The sequence below is a fragment of the Bos javanicus genome, chromosome 20 (assembly GCF_032452875.1).
Source record: "Bos javanicus breed banteng chromosome 20, ARS-OSU_banteng_1.0, whole genome shotgun sequence".
In the NCBI taxonomy this organism is placed as follows: Eukaryota; Metazoa; Chordata; class Mammalia; order Artiodactyla; family Bovidae; genus Bos; species Bos javanicus.
This window is the reverse complement of record NC_083887.1, coordinates 25,217,167-25,232,190: the sequence shown is the minus strand read 5'-3', so window position 1 is coordinate 25,232,190 and position 15,024 is coordinate 25,217,167. Positions and strand designations below refer to the sequence as shown.

Here is a 15,024-nt window from a genome sequence, read left to right as displayed (position 1 = left end):
AGGCCAGCATTACCTCGACACCAAAAGCCAGATAAGGAAACTACCAGAAAAACTACAGGCCGATATCTCTGGCGAATGTAGGTGTGAAAATTTAAGAATCTCAATTAAAATTTCAGCAAACCAAATTCGGCAACTCCTGAAAAGGGTCATTCACCATGATCAAATAGAATTTGATCAAATCCCTGGGATGCTGGGACAAATGATCAAATAGAATTTGATCAAATAGAATTTATCCCTGGGATGATGTTCAGTATATACAAATCAATCAATGTGATATATCACCTTGATACAATGAAAGAAAAAAATCATATGATCACTTCAATAGACACAGAAAAAGCATTTGACAAAATACATTTGTTCATGATTAAAAAAAAAAAAAAACTCAACTTCCACCAAATTACAAATGAGAAGAATACTTAAACATAAATAAGGGCCATATGTGACAAGCCCACACCTAACATCATACTCAGTGGTGAAAAGTGAAGGCAATTTCCTCTAACATCAGGAAAAAGTAAAGGGTGCCCTCTCTCATGACATCTATTCAACATAATACTGGAAGTCCTAGCTAGAGCAATCAGCAAGAAACAGAAATAAAAGACATCAGAATTGAAAGGGAAATAGTAATATTGTCTCTATTTCCAGAGGACATGAATATATATATATATATATATATGTATGTGTATATATATATAACCCTAAAGATACCATCAAAGATTGCTGGGTCTAACAAATGAATTTAGTAAAGTTACAGGATATAAAATTAACATGAAAAAATTGTAGCATTTCTATACACTAACAACAAATTACCCAAAAAAGAAGTAAAATAATCCCTTTTACAATAGCATCAAAAACAATAAAATACTTTCAGATGAAAGATCTGTACACTGAACACTACAAGATATTGAAATAAATTGAAGAAGAGGAAAATAAATGGAAAGACATCCCGTATTCATGGACTGAAAGATTAATACTGTGAAAATGTTAATCAATACAACCAAAAGCCATCTATAGATTCAATAAAATTTCTATCAAGATTCCAATGGTATTTTTTACAGATGTAGAAAAGCAGTTCTAAAATTTATATAGAATCACAGAAGATCCTCAATAGTCAAAGCAATCTTGAGAAAGAAAACAAAAAGGGAGGCATCACTCTTCCTGATTTCACTCTGGCTATACTGTAAATCTTGAGTAATCAAAACACTATGGTATTGGCATAAAAACAGACAAACCAACGGAACAGAATTTAAAGCCCAGAAATAAACTCAGTTATATATGGCCAACCAATTTTTGACAAGGGAGCCAAGCATACTCAATGGAGAAAAGATAGTCTCTTCAATAAATGGTACTGGGAAAATTGGATATTCACATGTAAAAGAATAAAATAATATACCTATCTTACACTCCTTACAAAACCATGAGTCATAAAACTTTTAGAAGAAAACATAAAGGAAAAGCTCCTTAACATGGATCTTGGCAACAAATTTTTGCATATGATACCAAATCGCAAGCAACAATATCTAAAATAAGTACTATATCAAGCTAAAAAGCTTCTGCAGAACAGAAGAAATGATCATAAAAATAAAAAGTCAACTTAAAGAATGGGAAAAAAATATTTGCAAACTATGTGTCTGAAAGGTTAATATCCAAAATACACAAAGAACTCATACAACTCAATAGCAACAAAACAAACAACCTGCCCCTAATAATCCAATTTTAAAATGACAAAAGGCCCTGAATAGGCATTTTCATATAGACAAAGATATATGAATGGCTGACAAGTGTATAAAAAGATGCCCAATAACACTAGTCATGAGGGAAATGAAGATCAAAACCACAATGAGGTAACAACTCATGCTTGTTGGAATGGTTAGCATCAGAGATAATAAATTCTGGCAAGGATGTGGAGAAAAGCAAACACTTGTGCACTGTTAGTGGGATTGTAAATTGGCACAGTGACTATGAAAAAATAGCATGGAGGCTCCTTAATAAACCAAAAATAGAGTTTCCATATGATCCTGCAATCCCACTCCTGAGCATATATCCAGAAAATTCTAATTCAAAAAAATACATGCACTCTATGTTCATATCAGCACTATTTACAATAGTCAAGACATGGAAACAACTTAGGTACCTATAGATGGATGAATGGATAAAGAATTTGTGGGATACATACACAATGGAATATTATTCAGCCATAAAAAGGGGGGAATCCCGCCATTTGTGACAAGAAATAACCTTGAGGAGATTGTGCTCAGTGAAATCAGTCAGACAGAGAAAGACATATACTTTATGAGCTCTCTTATATGTGGAATCTTAAAAAACAAACAAAAAGAAACTCAAAGGAAAAAAAAATTAGATTTCTGGTTACCAGAAGCAGGGCAGGGAGTATTGAGGAAATTGCTGAAAGTTGTCCAAAGGTACAAACTTCCAGTTATAAGATAAATAAGTACTATGGATGTAAAATATATCATTTTGATCATAGTTAATTTGACACTGTTGCGTGACACACATATAAATTGTTGACAGTTAATCCTGAGTCCTCATAAGGAAAAAAAATGTTTTTTTTTCCTTTTATGTATCCATATGAGATGATGGATGTTAGCTAAACTTATCGTCGTAATCATTTCACAATATATGTAAGTCAAATCATTATGCTAGACACTTTAAAGTTATATAGTGCTTGTGCTGAGTTCCTCAAGTCATGCCTGACTTTTTGTGACCCTGTGGACAGTAGCCCACCAGGCTCCTCTGTCTATGGGATTATCTCAACAAGAATACTGGAGTGGTAAGGGGCTTCCCTGGTGGCTCAGATGGTAAAGTGTCTGCCTGCAATATGGGAGACATGGGTTCAGTCCCTGGGTTGGGAAGATCCCCTGGAGAAGGAAATGGCAACTCACTCCAGGATTCTTGCCTGGAAAATCCCATGGATGGAGGACCATGGGGTCACAAAGAGTCAGACACGATTAAGCGACTTCACTTTTGCCATTTCCTCCTCCAGGGGACCTTCCCAACCCAAGAACTGAACCCACATCTCCTGCACTGCAGGAAGATTTTTTACCACTGAGCCACCTAGGAAGCCCAAAGTTATATAGTGCTATATGTCAATTAAATCTCAATAAAACTGAAAACACAAAACTAAACTCAACTCTGAAGCTGACAAATATTTTTTGCCTCAAAAAAAGAAAAAGAGGAAGAAATATTAAAGATAGTTCTCCAGGCTGAAAGGAAGTGATACCAGATAGTGGTTCAAACCTATACAAAGTAACAAAGAGCACCATTAAAGGTAATTTAAAAGTAATTACAAAAAGCAGTATAATTATGTGTTTTCCTCCTCTTTTTCTCCTAAATGATTTTAAATATCAAGACAAAATTGTAAGTTATAAAATTGTATTTTTGTCATTAAAGATTAAATAATATATATGCTGCGATTCATGGGGTCGCAAAGAGTCGGACACGACTGAGCAACTGATCTGATCTGATGACAAAATATCACAAAGGAAGGGACAGAGAATGAAGTTACATTGGCACAAGGAAATGACACTGGTCAGTTACTTCGATCTATGCAAAGAAATGAAGAGTACCTGAATGATAAATAAGTATATTGTAAATAAAGTATATCGCAGAGCCGTAGAGCAACCACTAAGAAAATGAATCAGAATATCTTTTTTAAGTGAATAAATGACTTAAAATGCTACCCTGGAAAATAACCACATGATGTAAAAGAAAGCAGTAGAGGAACAAAACAATGAAACTACCCAAAGCAAATAGCAAAACAGTATACAGAAATTCAACTATATCAATAATAGCATTAAATGTGAATGAGTTAAATACTCCAAAGAAAAGGCAGAGATTATCAGACTGAATAAAAAACAGGTCCAACTAGATGATGTTATAAGAGACACACCACAGATTAAAAAATATACGAGTGTGAAAGCAAAGAAATGAAAAAAGAAATTTCAAGTAAACAATAAGTGTAAGTGAACTGGATTGGTTATCCTACTATCAAACAAACTAGACTTTAAGATGAAAACTATTTCCAGAAAAAAACAAAAACATCTTATAAAGGGTCACTTTGTTGGGAAGATATAACAACAAATATATATTACTTGTCTGACAACAAAGCTCTATAATACACAAAGCAAAAGCTGACAGAATCAAAGGGGAAAATAGATAATTAAACAATAATAGATGGAGACTTCAATACTTCAATCTGGCTAATGGGTAAAACAACTAGACAGAAATGTAGAAAGACTGAACAACACTATTAACCTATCAGAGCTAACAACATCTGTATCACACTTTACCAACAATAGAATCCAAATTATTCTCAAGTGAAGATGGGACATTTTCCATGATAGACCATATGTTAGTCCATAAAATAAGACTTGATTTAAAAGAACTGAAACCATATCAAGAATGTTCTTTGATCACAGTGAAATTAAATTACAAATCAACAACACAATAAAAATTGGGAAACCCACATATATGTGGAAATTAAACAACACATATTTTAATTATGGGTTTCCCTGATAGTTCAGTTGCAACGCAGGAGACCTCAGTTTGATACCTAGGCCAGGAAGATCTGCTGGAGAAGGGATAGGCTACCCACTCCAGTATTCTAGGATTTCCCTTGTGGCTCAGCTGGTAAAGAATCCGCCTGCAATGAGGGAGACCTAGGTTCAATCCCTGGGTTGGGAAGATCCCCTGGAGAAAGGGAAAGGCTACTCATTCCAGTATTTGGCCTGGAGAATTCCATGGACTGGGTAGTCCTTGGGGTCACAAAGGGTCAGACACAATTGAGCAGCTTTCACTACATTTAAATTACCCGTGGATCAAAATAGAAATGACAAGAGGAATTAGAATGTATTTGAAACTGAATAAAAGTAAAAATACAATGTGCCAAATGTATGGGATGCAGCTAACACAGTGTTCAAGGGGAAATTTATAGCTCTAAGGGTCTACATTACAAATTAGAAAGATCTCAAATTAATAACCTTTCTATCTTAAGGAGTTAGAAAATGTGAAAAATGTTATAAAATGTTACCAAATATAAATTTTATAAAATCATAATAAAGACATTAAATAGATTAGGTAAAATATTTTAATTAAGATTAAATTTATTAATGTTTATATGTGGTTCTATGGTAAAGAAAGAGAATATTCCTATTTATTGGGAGTACAGATTGAACTATTTAGGAATGAAAGTTCAGAAACAGAAACAATCAGTCAATCTCTCTCTTCCTCTTTCACCAGCCCTTACATATACACAACTGTGTGTGTGGGTGTGTGGGTCTGTGTGTCTGTGGGTCTGTGTGTCTGGGTGTCTGTGCATGTGTAGGGAGAAGGAGGAAGTAGTAAACCAATTGGGATAAAATGTCAATAAGTTGAATTTATATAATGAATGAATGGATATAGTCTAATAATGTTATTCTTACAGCTTTCAGTAAGTTTAAAATTATTGAAAAAATTTTAAAAAGCAATAGAAAAAAATCAACGAAACTAAAAGCTGGCAAAGGACCTATACTCTGAAAACTGTAAGATGCTGATGAAAGAAATGAAAAGGATAAACAAAACTGATAAACCTTTAGCTAGACTAACCCAGAAAAAGAGGGAAAGGCCTGAAATCAATAAAATCAGGGAAAAAAAGTTACAATCAACACCACAGAAATACAAAGTATCATAAGAGACTACCAGGAGCAACTACACAGTCATAAAATGAACAAACAGCCTAGAAGAAACAGACAAATTCTTAGAAAGGCACAATCTACAAAGACTGAATGAGGAAGAAATAGAAAATATGAACAGGCCAATTACTAGTCCTGAAATTGAATCAGTAATTAAAAATTCCCCCAAAACTAAAGTCCAGGCTTCACAGGTGAATTCTACCAAACATTTGGAGAAGAGCTAACACCTATCCTTCTGAAACTATTCCAAAAAACTGCAGAGGAAAGAACACTTCAGAACTTTAGTCTATGAAGTCACCATCACCTTGATACCAGAACCAGACAAAGATGTCACAAAAAAAGAAAATTACAGGTCAGTATCACTGATGTACATAGATGCAAAAATCCTTAACAAAGTACCAGGAAACTGAATCCCACAATACAATAAAAGGATTATGCATCATGATCAAGTGGAATTTATCCCAAGGATCCAAGGAATTTTCAGTATCCACAATTCAATGTAATATACCACATTAACAAATGGAAGAATAAAGACCATATGATCATCTGAATAGATGCAGAAAAACTTTTGATGAAATTGAACATCCATTATGATAAAAAGTCTCCTGAAAGCAGGCACAGAGGGAACCTACCTCAACATAATAAAGGTCATATATGAGAAACCCATACCTAATATCATACTCAATGGTGAAGAGTTGAAAGGGTATCCTGTAAGATCAGGAATAAGACAAGGATGTGCTTTTTGTCACATTCATTGAGCATAGTTTTAAAAGTCCTAGCCATGGCAATCAGAAAAGAAAAACAAAAGGAATTCAAATTATAAAGAGAAAAGTAAATCTGTCACTGTATGCTGCTGCTGCTGCTAAGTCACTTCAGTCCTGTCCAATTCTGTGCGACCCCAGAGACGGCAGCCTACCAGGCTCCCCGTCCCTGGGATTCTCCAGGCAAGAACACTGGAGTGGGTTGCCAGCAGATGACATGATACTGTATATCCTGAAGACATTATCAGGAAACTGCTAAAGATCATCAAAGAATTTGGTAAAGTCATAGTATACAAAATTAATATATAGAAATCTGTTGTATTTCTAAACACTAACAACAAAATATCAGAAAGAGAAATTAAGAAAACAATTCCATTCACTGTCTCATCAAAAAGAATAAAATACACAGGAATAAACCTACCTAAGGAGGCAAAAGACCTATACTCTGAAAACTGTAAGATGCTAATGAAAGAAACTGAAGGCAACACAAACAGATGGAAAAACAAATATTATATGGCATCACTTATATATGAAATCTAAAAAAAATGATACAAATGAACTCACAAAACAGAAACAGACCCACAGGCATAGAAAACAAATTTTTGGTTACCAAAGGGGAAGGGGAGGGAATAAATTGGGAATTTGGGATTAACAGATACATTCTACTATATATAAAAGTTATCCAACAAGGACCCAGTGAATAGTACAGGGATATTCAGTATCTTGTGTATGTGTGTGCTCAGTTGTGTCCAGCTCTTTGCAACCCCATGGACTGTATAGCCCACCAGGCTCCTCTGCCCATGGAATTTTCCAGGCAAGAATACTGGAGTGGGTTGCCATTTCCTTCTCCAAGGGTCAGTATCTTGTAATAACCTATAATAGAAAAGAACCTGAAAAAGATTATGCATGTAAAACTGGACCACTGTGCTATACATCTGAAGCTAACATGAGATGATAAAGCAACTATACTTCAATAAAATTTTAAAAAAAGAAAAAAAGAAAGAACTATCCTATGATCCAGCAATTCTATTTCTGAGTATTTATCAAACGAAAATGAACACACTAATTAGAAAAGACGTATCCCCACGTTCACTGTAACATTATTTACAATAGCCAAAATATGAAAACACCCTAAATATCTATCAACGGATGAACAGAGAAATTGTCTCACACACACACACACACACACAGAAATACTACTTGGTCATCAAAAAGAAAGAAATCTTGCCATTGACAACATGGTTGGATCTCAAGGGTGTTATGCCAAATAAAATAAGCCAGACAGACAAAAACAAATACTATATGATATCTCTTATATATGGAAGCTAAAAACAAAAACAAAACCCAAAGATACAGAAAAGAAATTACTTGTTGCAAGAGGTGGGGGGAAAGAGGTAGGAGGAGTCAATAAACTTTATATAAACTGAATAAAAGTTAAAAAAAAAAAAGAAAAACTATAACTAAACTGATATTATTTGATGCATAATTAGACTAATTCTTTTGCCAATCATTCTGTCTTTTCTTGAAAAAAAAAAGTTGCCATACAAATTGACGTCACAATTTTCTTTTATCACTGTTTATCATTGTGTCTTCATTAGTTTTTTGACAATGAATCTAGCAGATTAGAATTTCTTTTCTATTTTATTTTTTCATAATTTTAAGAATACATGCTTACTTTAAAAATGGAAAATATATAATTTTATTTACAAATGGTACAATAAGTGATTTTTTTTTAATTGCTAACTGTGACATCTGAATATGCTTCACTAACACTTTGTCAAACAGTAATTTCAAGGAAATCCAGGGGTCTATGGACCACTTGTTTCAAGAACCACAAGTTATAAGAGGACTTGCTCTATATTTAAATGGGAAGCAGGATAAAATGTAATGAGCATAAAATTTAGGTTATATGTATTATAAACCATTAAAAAAGTCCAAGTCCATTTTCAAATAGACTATCCACATTCTGGATTTGTCTCATAGCTGCCAAATGGTGTGACTTCCTTTCTCAGTTTTTAATATTTCTTAGAAATTAAGATTTGACCTTAAGATTTGGTAATGTTCAAATTCAACATTTTTAGCAAGAATACATCACGGTGGTACCATCATAAAGACTTTACAAAAGAAAGGAAACATCCAGTACAAGTAGGATTGCACAGATTTTCTTCTTCAGGATCTATACAGCCCAATCATAGAGGTAAAATGATATAAAAGAGTACCACAGCCCCATGGCTGCCTGTTAGAACTAGAAAACACTTTCAATAGAAATCTAAGCTAACTGGCTTTCCCAAAGGCATGCAATTGTTTAGAGGAATTTTATTAGCAGCTTTGCCCAGCTGTGGCCATTAAAAAAAAGAGCAAACAATGATTTTCAAAATCAGAGTTACTGTTTTCTTAAAACCACTACCCCACCCAAGCATCCTAAAACAATGGTAACTGATGATTTCCCACTTTATTAGGAAATGTCTTTCAGTGATGGATAAACTGAGGAACTTCAAAATTTGGTAATTTATTTATAGAGCATTTTAGTATCACTGCATGAAAGATTCTTTACCTATGTTGTGACTGTGGTTTTTTGTGAGTAGAGTGTTCAGAAGGCTCTGAATTAATGATCTTGGTTAAAATAAATATAAAGCAAAACCAACAAAGTGACAAATAGAAAGCAGGATCAAAGACTATTTATGGCATTTCCTGGTAGCATCAGTGTAATTAAGATTGTTTAGTTTTAAGGTTTAGTTCAAGATTCTAATAGTTTTCTCAGAGGTTAATAATTTTCAGTGAAAATATGCTCACAGCTGAAAATTGGCATACAAATATTCCCTGAGCCACCAGGCAAGCTCATGCACAAATATTTAGCCCAGAGCAATTCTTTTTTAAGGAAAATCTAATTTAGTCAGTCAGTAAAGGAGGGTTAAAAATGGTTGATCTGAAATCACAGAAAGAATTTTTTCTATTTTAGAAGTCTTGTCATGTCTGGCAGTGGTGACAAGGTAAGCGAATTCTTTAGAATTTACTATAAGAAAGAAAAGAAAACCATCATTTCAGTCTCCCCTTCCTGTACCAATTTTCATTCCCCTGATAGAATGTAGCCATTCATGAATAGTACTTTTCATGATAAATTTGAAAGATGTCAGCAAATGTTAACTGGGACCTCGGTGATAGGAGCAAAGCTTTTGACTGTATTGTAAACATCTGACACTGTGGTGGTTACAAATAATTTAACTTGAGAATTGCACTTTGTAGGGGACAAAAAAATAAACAAGGACTTCATCACAGAAGTATCAAAGTGAAAAGAAACACCATCTCAATGAGACTGAAAAATTGTCTAACATTTCTGTGCCACTCATAGTTTTCGCTTGTCTCGGAGTTCTGGTTTAGAGCTGAGTTAGCCGGCTTTAGAGTTTCAATTCTAGAAGCAGTGATGTGCTTCTGTGAGCACACTGATTCACAGCCTAGTTTAGGATCAGGAGGAGGGCATACTTGCGGCCAAAAGTCTTTCAATATCATAAGCAGAATTTCCTGGGCTGTAGGGAAGATGAGTGAGTTCATAGAAACTAAGTGCTTCTGTTTCATTCTGGAATCGTTGAATCTGGATTCACTGGCAACAGACACATATTGGGTTGGCCAAAAAGTTCATTTGGATTTTTCCGAACTATTAGGCAGCAGTTAGCCCTGAGCAACCAGAGGTTGCTCAAAGTCCTGGCTGAAAGTCCAATAGCCATCTACTCCCGCCAAGCTATTTACCAACCCCAAACACGCTCCCATCAGTACTACAAAATGGTCAAGGGATTGGAAAAATCCCCATTGGCCCACTGGAGGGACTTTCTCCACTCCAGCACAAGTGCACACCTCACGCTGTTTTGTCCTTAGATAACTTCTGGCGGCCATTGGGCTCAATAAATGTTCATAAATATTCTATGAATGTGTGTGTGCATGTTAGTTGCTCAGTCATTTCTGGCTCTTTGCGACCCCAAGGACTGTAGCCCACCAGACTCCTCTGTCCAGGGATTCTCCAGGCAATAATACTGGAGTGGGTTGCCATTCCCTTCTCCAGGGGGATTTTCCCAACCAGGGAGCGAACCTGAGTCTCCCACATTGCAGGCAGATTCATACAACTAATTATAACAGACTGAATTATGGGAAGGACGAGGGTAGCAGAGTCTCTTGTTATATAACCTGCAGCTGTCAGTTAAGTCTGTCAACCAAGGATACCCTGGATTATGCAAAAAATTTGCCTGAAAAATTCTGCACCCCACCCCTCTGGGGCCACTGCTTTCCTTGGTAAGGCCCACCTCCTTTGAGGTGTTCTGTCTGTTCTTTCATCTTCAGTAAACTCTCTTGCAATGGGTAAGACCTCAGATTCTTCTTTGTGAAGAACCAAGGCCCATGGGAGGAGGGGCTCCAGACTCTTCCACTAACACATACTGTCTTATGGAAAAACCTGAATGAACTTTCTGGCCAACCCAATACTGTAAGTACAAAGAGAGGTCGTCCCAGGTCCCTGCTTTGCTTAACCTTTCTTGGTAACCCATACAGGCTGAAGTTAGGGACAAAAATAAATTTACCATTCCAGAAAATAAGAATTCCTTTTCTGAAAAACTCGATCTGCTTTTACTTACACAATTTTATCAGCAGGTGGAATGACATTCCTAGTTTTTTATATAGAGACATTCAAGCACAGAGAGAGCGCGGAGGGAGGAGAGATGGAATATTAGGCCTGGATCAGGACTGGGGCACAAGCCCTAGGGTGAAAACAGTCTGGCCAGTACCCTCTGCCAAATCCTAACCTTTCATTCTCTATACCTCTCCTCACCAGCTCCACCCCCACACAGAAAGAGACAAGCAAAACAGGGAAATTCACACCATTCAAGGACAATGAAAACTGACCTCTGTTGACTATGATGTGTCAAACATTGTTCTAGATGCCTAAAATGTAACAAATTATTTCATTCTTGCGACCACTCAATGATTTACAGGTAAGGGAAGTGAGGCATGAAGAGGTTAATTAATTTGCCCAGATTCAGAGGTAACCAGCTCAGGGCCAGGCTTGTGAGTTTAAGCCTCGATGTCATCTTCTTTGCCACAACGCACCATGCGCCCTGGTGAAGTGCTTCAGCAGCGCCCACTTGGCCTCTGGAATCCTCTTCTGTACCTTCTCTAAGATCGAAGATGTTTTATACACTATTCACACATTTTGCTTCAGGGATAATGAACGTGTTACATTTCAGGGTACTGCCCCAGACCCTGCGGAAGGCACTATGTGATGTATTATATATGTATTACATTTCAAGGACTTCCCTGGTGGCTCAGATGGTAAAGTATCTGCCTACAATGCAGGAGACCCGGGTTCAATCCCCGGGTCAGGAAGATCCCCTGGAGAAGGAAATGGTAACCCACTCCAGTACTCTTGCCTCGAAAATCCCATAGACGAAGGAGCCTGGTAGGCTACAGCCCATGGGGTCACAAAGAGCTGGACATGACTGAGCGACTTCTCTTTCCTTCTTTCTTTTTATTACATTTCAAAACAACAACAAATTCTGAATTTAAAACCTATTTGGCCCCAGGAGTTTCTGAATTGTGGACCCCATAGAATGTGTTTTTTTCACCCTCATAACTTATGAAAAAGAGATGGTTAAGACAAGGTCTGGAAGATATATTCTGACTTATGCCTTCATCAAACACATAAGAAGACTTGTCCAGAAAGAAATTTAAGCATTTAACTAGCTAGTTAGTGGCAGAACTGGAAACAGAGGCCCAGATCAGGAAACTGTTCTCCAGAGCTCCTGCTAACACACCTTTGTCAAGGGCTCCATGCTCCCCTTGGGGCGAAACATTCAATGGCTATAGTGGGTTGACCAGACACTGGGGCAGGCCATGCCAGACCTGACCCCCAGAGCAGAAGCTTAGGGCTCTCTCATTTGGAGCTCTCTTTAGGGAGAGAAGGGAACCAGCAGATAGTAACTTCACCTAAAGGTAGTTAGCATGTTTTGCCAGTATGCTCAAGAATTAACTGTAATACTTATTTTTTAATAGAAACCCCAGCTCTCTGGTCCCTCTACCCTGTCTCATACTGTATGAATTTGCATTTTAACAAGTGATTCCAGGCAGAGTCCTCTGGCCAAGCTTTGTTTAACACAGTCATTCTCCATTGGGGCCTGCTTCCCAGAGGTGCCAAGTTGCAAAGCTCCACAGGCAGCCACTCTTGTCATAGCCTCTTGGTGACTGTGGTTGTGTGGTGCACAGCCTGCGCAGCTGTATTCTGTGGCCCTTCACATCAGCAGACACACTGCCCTTCAAGAATGTCAACCAGCAGACCCAGTCCCACACAGGGCATGAGCCAGGGAGGACCAGGCAAAATGAGGTAAGCTCTAATGAGCTTCTCCAGAATGTTGCAATCAGGATATACAGAAATACTAATTTTATATAAAATACATAGAAATATAGAAATACACAGAATTTAAAATTTATGTATACATATGTTTGTGTTTTAGGGCCAAATGTTGGTTTTACTCTTATTTCCAGTCCTTAAGCCTCTGAAAGATCATAATCTAGTCCTGGTGATACACTTTCGTTTTCTGTCAACTTTTCCTTACTCTTTACCACTTACCTACCTATCTACTTTCTCCCCAAGCTAAACTTACTCCAACCCCACCCACCAAAATGTGAACAACCAAATCAAAACAAACTTGAACACAACTGTTCAGCCACTTTCTGATCGATCTTGACAACTTTAAACACCCAACCCTAGGCTGGCTTCCAACAGTCCAGTTTGTTTTCTAAGCTAACAACTCAGTGGAGTTTCAGGCACTGAGGAGGTAAGTGGAATGGTAAGTTTAGGAGTTTAGGCAATTGGATTTTTAAAACACTTTTCAAGTCATACCGCATATCTGCCTCATTATTCATGAATATTGATGGAAAAATCTAGTTTCCACTTATTACATAGGACTGGTGCTTATGTTCAACATAAGCACCCCCACCGCCACCAAAAGTGGTGGGTTACAAAGCCAAGTAAAGTTGGTGTTGGTTGCACTGTGAATTACAATTCACAAGAGGCAGATCATGTTAATGGACTGACTACTCAGTGCCCTGAAGAGGAGAAACTCTTCAAAAGGTCAGCAATGTCACTCTTTCTCTAGTCGACTCGGGCCTCATAGATCATTCAGTTCAATTCAGTTGCTCAGTCGTGTCCAACTCTTCATGACCCCATGGACTGCAGAACGCCAGGCCCCCTTGTCCATCACCAACTCCCGGAGTTTACTCAAACTCATCCCCATTGAGTCGGTGATGCCATCCAACCATCTCATCCTCTGTCGTCCCTCTCTCCTCCTGCCCTCAATCTTTCCCAGCAACGGGGTCTTTTCAAATGAGTCAGCTCTTTGCATCAGGTGGCCAAAGTATTGGAGTTTCAGCTTCAACATCAGTCCTTCCAATGAACACTCAGGACTGGTCTCCTTTAGGATGGACTGGTTGGATCTCAGTCCAAGGGACTCTCAAGAGTCTTCTCTAACACCACAGTTCAAAAGCATCTATTTTTCAGCACTCAGCTTTCTTTACAGTCCAACTCTCACATCCATACATGACCATAGCCTTGATGAGACAGACCTTTGTTGGCAAAGTAATGTCTCTGCTTTTTAATATGCTGTCTAGGTTGGTCATAACTTTCCTTCCAAGGAGTAAGCGTCTTTTAATTTCATGGCTGCAGTCACCATCTGCAGTGATTTTGGAGCCCAATAAATTAAAGTCAACCACTGTTTCCCCATCTATTTGCCATGAAATGATGGGACCAAATGCCATGATCTTAGTTTTCTGAATGTTGAGCTTTAAGCCAACTTTTTCACTCTCCTCTTTCACTTTCATCAAGAGGCTCTTTAGTTCTTCTTCACTTTCTGCTATAAGGGTGGTGTCATCTGCATATCTGAGATTATTGATATTTCTCCCACCAATTTTGATTCCAACTTGTGCTTCATCCAGCCAAGTGTTTCTCTTATATAAATGCTTATATAAGTTTATATGCTTATATAAGTTAAATAAGCAGGGTGACAATATACAGCCTTGACATACTCCTTTTCCTATTTGGAACCAGTCTGTTGTTCCATGTCCAGTTCTAACTGTTGCTTCCTGACCTGCATACAGACCCATCAGCCCTTGGATTATATCCATTGGTCTTGTGAGTTCTTGATCCAGAAGCATCTTGTAGTTGTCAGAAACAATAAAGAGAACTATGACAGAGTTACTGAGAGCCAGACTCAAGGAGAAACCAAGGCACAACCAGATGGGTGAGGAGGTAAAGTGTAAATGAGGGGATGCAGGGACATGGTTTCCTGCCACAGGGCACAGAGAGCTGATGGGAAAAAGCAAACCCGAGCTGCAGACAATTTCTGATTAAGATGGAATCTTTCTATTCTTCACAAAAAGGAAAACATTCCCTCCTTCATGAAAATGTGGTATTCCCACACAGAAGTACAGGACTCCCCTGTAGCTCAAATGGTAAAGAATCTGCCTGCAATGTAGGAGACCAGGGTTCAATCCCTGGGTTGGGAAGATCCTCTGGAGAAGGGAATGTCAGGCCACTCCAGTAT

The 15,024-nt window shown here is 37.5% G+C and overlaps 1 non-coding gene across 1 annotated transcript; it reads left to right on the top strand.

The window, feature by feature from the left end:
* The first annotated feature begins 11,740 nt into the window (after nucleotides 1–11,740).
* TRNAC-ACA (transfer RNA cysteine (anticodon ACA)) lies at nucleotides 11,741–11,813 on the top strand. The gene has a single exon. It is a non-coding gene; the product is annotated as a tRNA-Cys (tRNA).
* Nucleotides 11,814–15,024: the final 3,211 nt, after the last annotated feature.